The sequence below is a fragment of the Branchiostoma belcheri genome, unplaced genomic scaffold (assembly GCF_001625305.1).
Source record: "Branchiostoma belcheri isolate BF01 breed outbred unplaced genomic scaffold, Haploidv18h27 scaffold14, whole genome shotgun sequence".
In the NCBI taxonomy this organism is placed as follows: Eukaryota; Metazoa; Chordata; class Leptocardii; order Amphioxiformes; family Branchiostomatidae; genus Branchiostoma; species Branchiostoma belcheri.
The window spans coordinates 590,412-596,411 of NW_017802824.1; the positions used below are offsets into that span (position 1 = coordinate 590,412).

At 39.2% G+C, this 6,000-nt stretch overlaps 1 protein-coding gene across 1 annotated transcript in view; it reads left to right on the forward strand.

Annotated features, from left to right (window-relative positions):
• The window catches only part of LOC109464654 (hemicentin-2-like), a 101,460-nt gene that overhangs the window by 65,444 nt on the left and 30,016 nt on the right, over positions 1-6,000 (forward strand). The gene's annotated exons all lie outside the window — the stretch shown is intronic.

Below are 6,000 nucleotides of genomic sequence, written 5' to 3' on the forward strand. Positions count from 1 at the left end.
GATCGGTGGCATGTCAGGACTCGAACCCGGGACCTCTAGGTTCCGAGTCGCGCACTCTGCCGCTACGCCACACGACCCCACCCAACGTTGGTGTTAGAACACACTGAGACGCTTTGTTACTATCTGCGGGTCGCTATTTGGCCAGGTCAGGACAAGTTTTGACGGGTCATTTTATTGGCCCACGTCTAGGCAATATCCCTCAATATTTTACAGCAATATAACTGTTATCATTATTGCTGTAAAAGAGCTACATATATCGGCTACATATAGCGACGAGAAGCAGAACTCCAGTCAGAAGCTCTGAGGAAGGTGTCTGATGGAAACCGAAGAGTAAGCAAGTTGAGAGAATTTTTGATTTGTGCAAAAAGAAAATCCTTATATCCTATGTTCTGCCAACCCTATTAAACTATTTTCGAATGTAATATTTTGTCTTGTCTTCTCTTATCTATCACCAGGCCAAGCTCTTTGTAATAGGCACGGGCCAGTTGGGCTGCCCTGGCTGTGTCTGTTAAACAGCTAAACCAATAAATAAATATTTGCAGTTTAATCTACCGTTAGGTTCTCTTATTCGTACGAACACCTGCATTTCATAAAAAGTATGATACAAAGCTGCATGTTGATTGTTCTAGTTAATTGGGACGGGGTCATCATTATGTGGTAGAATGAGAGAATTGAACTTCATAGACTGATAACATTGATGTTTCCCTCGATGTATATACCGAAGTGATGCAGACTAATTCGCATTTCTAATGAGATTAGACATACCTCTGATCCTTAATATGTCTGTTCTTATGTTCTTATAGAGAATCAGGGAGAAGTTGAATTTACTTTTTAGGCTACAGTACTAGTTTAATCATGCATACATGTTTATACAATCTACTGTATTTCTTTGTACAGGTCTTCATTCACTCATTCGTTATTTTCATAAAAGAAGCTCTGTAACAAAGCAAAACGAAAACAGTATGAACGCAATGCTGAAAACAAGGACGTTTTAGCCTGAAAGCATCAGACTTCAACACCATAGGCATAGCACACAATGACAACTAATGACATTCTAATCTATTCCACCCCGGCTGCCCACAAATTGTGTAATTCAATTTCCTTGCCTAGTCTGCAGGTCCGACCTGCGGATTCACAACACCTACGGTGATCCATCAACGCTTGTCATGCGTAAAAACCATGGAGACTGAATTACGACTGACCTTAATCTCTCAAGAGACCATGCTAAAGGATCTGACAGAGACCTTACCCCGCCCCTCGATCGTTTACAAGGCTGTAATGTATGTGGATAAGAGGTAAATCTATGTTCCGGTGTTTGATAATCGTGATGGTAACACACACAGCGGCAACACAAGGCAATACACTATAATCCTCGTACTATAAGCTCCATCTGTTCTTACATTTACAACTGTCTTAAGAAGCGAGAAGAAGCAGAACCTGTACATATGTAGTTTTACTATAGATATATATTTAGTCTACCATCGCTATTTACCATGACCTGTACCTAGTTTGCAATGAGCAAAAGTGTACAATAAAGATATTTCTATTTTTATTGTTACTATTTTGCGCGAAGATCATTAAGAATTCCGTGAAGACTTCTAGCAACCATCCGAATCTATGAATGTGTGTGTACTTAACTAGAGTAAGCCTTTCGCGCCATGACTGAGGTTTGTATTTCTCATTCAGAGAAGAATTATTCTGTCAGTCACTCCTATTTCACGCCATTTTTAGTGGGTTCCGAGGGAAACAATAGGCTGAAGAATCTAACTTGGAAATTATGACAGACAAAGCTGTTCAAAACGTATCAGTTTGGTGTGTTTATTGTACTATTGCAGGGGCAGTTTGCCAGACAGTGGCATCAATAAGCTACAACTTTGGGCGAAACATTGAAGCAACCAACATGAAACAATGGTTACTGATTGACAGAGATTTTGAGAAGCAACGCAACTTAAAAATATCCTCTTGTTGTTTTCACTGTAAAATTTTATCAATTGCAAAGGTATTTTGCCAGACATTGGCACCAATAAGCTACAAAACGACACCTTTGGGCGAAATATTGAAGAAACCAACCCGATTAATGATTGAAAGAAATTATGAGAAGCAACGCAACTTAAAAAATATCCTCTTGCTGTTTTTATTGTAATATCTTATCTATTGCGAAGGTAGTTTGCCAGACAGCGGCGCCAATAAGCTACAAAAACGACACCATTAGGGCGAAACGTTCAAACAACCAATCAGAAACTACGATAAAGAATGATTGACAGCTAAACAGAGTCAGCATTTCGCGCCATGTGTTGTCAGACAGTCTGTCGGTGTGTGCCAACGTAAAGGGTAAAATCTGAAGCACGCGTTGTAATTATGTGAGGCAAAGCAACTTAAAAAATAAAATACTGTGTTTTTATTATAATTAAATAATTTGACAGCTTATGTATAAACGACAGGAACATAACAACTTGTCACAAATCTTTGTTGTAATTGCTCTATACACTATATTTATGAACAGTCAACAGTCATTATGGAGTCTTTGGTTAGGCCACAGCAAGTAATTTTTATGGATGACATCAACGCGTGCATTAGCTTTTGCCTGATTTTTGAAAGAAAAAAAAAGAAATTATGTTGCCTTCTGACAGTGGTCAACATGCCGAAAATGGGCAAAGATGTCTGCTGCCATGCCGGAAGGTTGATGGCAGATAACTATGAAGAGAGGAGACAAGAAAAGACTCTGAATTGATGTTTTGTTTCTTACTTTGATGCAGATGGAGAGTCAAAACCATTTGTGCAATGATTGAGTCAAAATTTTTAATTGTAGGAACCTTGTTTTTTTTCGGCCCGCCTTGTTTTTTTCGCCCACTCGCATTAGATTTGGAGTCTGCGGAGGATGTCATCCATAAAATTTACTTGCTGTGGCCTTATTTCTAACAAACATTAGACTATGGTCTACTCGTCCATCATTTGCTCCATGTGGAAATACAGCATTTCCCTAGATGACGGAGTCAGCGAATTCGTCATTCAGTCTCTTTATTCTTCAAACGCAGATCAAATTTTCACGTGCTGTGCCACCTATCTTCCAAGTATACTGCGGTCTGAAAATTTTGCCTCCGGCTACTGTTTTGTATACATATAGCTCCATTGTTAACAAGTACGCGCAGAAAACTAGAGTTATAAATGAGCTCCTTTTTGCAAACGGCTTCCCCGGACGTTTTAAACCACGGGGTTTGGGACTTGCCTGCTTTTAGCATTTGCTTGTAATATTAAACGTCAAACCTCATAGTTTTGCGTTTCCATCACTTCATTGTCCTGGTAAAATGGGGCCCTATATGTTTTTCTGCCACTGGATGAAGGAATAATGCGTGTGGTCATGACACGGGGAATATCGCCCCACGACCTAGAATATATAACATATTGTACATTATATAGACATGAAACAGATTCCCTCTACACCTATGTAAAATATAAGGTACCCAGCTGTAGACTTATAGATAAAACAGAAAAAAAATCATATTCCTGATGCAACTTGACAAACCATGTATCCTTAGCTCCACATGTTCGTACATCTTTAAGTTAAGTGAAAAAAGCTATGTAAAGTGCTTTTTCCCAAGGGCACAAGATCAATGGCATGGCGGGATTCGAACTCGGGCCATCTTGGTCCTGTAGCGTGCACTCTGTCGTTCCTACACTCCCCCACACTCCGTCACAAATCAAGCACAGCCTGCTGGCTTTGCCAAACGGCTTTCTATCTAAGTATGGAAACGTTTGTGTCCGCGGTGAGGTTAACGCTGCCAGACAACCTCCAGACCCCGGCGTTTAGAACGTCCAGTCCTTTATTTCACTCCTTATCATTCTTTGACGTCGAAGGTCTATAATCTCCAAGCAGATCTTTGCTAGCTGCAAGAAAGCATCAAATTGTTAACCATTTTCTACAGTACATTTAGTTACTGTAGAAAAGGTCCAAGTACAAAAGAAAACGTTCCTAGAATCCTAAAAATACGTCAAAAATAAGCCAAAGCCTTATCGTCTTTTTGGAGAGTAGACAATGTTGGAAGGGTGGGGAAATTTTGGCAACTGTTCGAAATAATCTGTTTCTGTTGGTCTCATACTAAAGACACTGACTAATAAAATGTGTTCATTGGTCAATACTTACATAATCTCTCATGTACAGGTAGCTTTTTATAGCGGCCCCATTCTATCTCTAGTGGGTGTGCACTTATTTTAACCATATATAGTGGATTGCTTTTTTTTCTATTCGTCCTGGCATGAAGTGCATATATGTACGTGTGGTTATGTTGTAAATGAAGCATCAGAGTCCAGACATACAATTGTATTTTACACATATGCCGCAATACAGCAGATGGTTCGCATTGATATTCATTTCCATTTTGGTTATTAATTCAAACGAGCGATGGTAAGACAAAATAGAATTTGTAATTTAGTGTCAGTATTTTACTGCACAAGAAAACCTATTCAGAAGGCATGATTAAAAACGCTCATGCCATATTGTGCAGAGATATTGGTAACACAGGTGGCAATCTGGGCGGAACATCCTACATACATACATTAAAGTTTAATTGAGTCGTGTCGTAAAACCCGTCAAAAGGAGACAGCGAATGAAATTGCTCGTAGTTACAAGTGAATCACGTCGGAGTGCTGCCCACGAAATCACCAATTGCAGTCTCATCACCAATTTATACACTGTCCCTTCCACATGGATGCTCACAATAGTAGTATCAGTCTTTGTTCCATTTTGGATTGACTCCGGCCTTTGTGAAGTATGTATATGCCACAGTTTAACGGCTATATGGCTAGGAAAGAAACAGGTACTTGAGGGCAGAAAGAAATGCAAAAGTTTTCGTACTAAATAACAGCTAAATAACAATGAGCTTCAAACTGACTTAGGCTACACCAATTTAATTTCTTGGTTAACGGATTCGCCCGCTTCATTTTTTTCTGATTTGCAAATAAAAAATAAAATTCAGAATCAACTGCAAAATGCTCATATTTTGCCATGGACAGTTGAAAACAGTCCTTTTGTTCCTAGTTGTTACAGTTATTCCATCTTTCAATGCAATGGTATCATGAAAAGTTCAAACTTCATTGCTTAAATTTTGAACCAGCCTGGTGTGTTGATTTAATGGCTCCTATCGTACCATTTTGGGCCATAATAGGATGCCTAGGCCTGTTTTCGTTTGTATTTTTTTTGTCGCCCGCCCGCTCCATTATTTTTCTAGAAAAATCCATTAACCAAGAAATTAAATTGGTGTGGCCTTAGTTTCTTTTTATTATTTATAATCGTGCAGTAAATAACTCTCCTTGAAGTAAAGATCAAAAGAGGGACAAAGAGAGAGAAAAAGAAAGAGCACTTCCACCACCCAACAACGTTCGCAGAAACCTGCAGTCAATGAGATTGTTACGGCCGCTGTGGTTTATGGGCACTCCAAGTGATTTAATAGATGGGAGCCGAACTAAATGGCTTTGTAGCTAGCGTCTCTGGTTTTATCTAGTACGTTGTGTCGTTGTTTCGTTCAGGAATGCTGAATCTGCACCAGCACATTATGAACCATTATGGAAAATATCTCTCTTCTTCTGTATGATATCGTTATACGGAAAGCCATAACGAGAAGTATTTTATGAAACAGTATCAGGGACAATAAACTACATGTTTTTCATCAACCCAACAAGTCGTTGTGGTTTCATTGATCAGTCTAACACAGAGAAACAGCGTCACTTGACGACTTCCAAACCAACTTCATCAATATCTTCTTAATCTAGTTAATATGTCATATGTCAAGAATTGTATCTGTTATTCTGCTGTTGATATTAAGGCACGCCTTATAGACTACGGCCTTGTTCATATGAAACCACCCGAACCGCGATTCGGGTAACTCGCATTCCTCACATCTGGTCCATCTGCTATACATTCCTTTCAAATCGTGCCCGATGACGATTCTCCGAAACTGCATTCATTGTTATTTCGTGAAAACACGCAAGGTATATATATATATA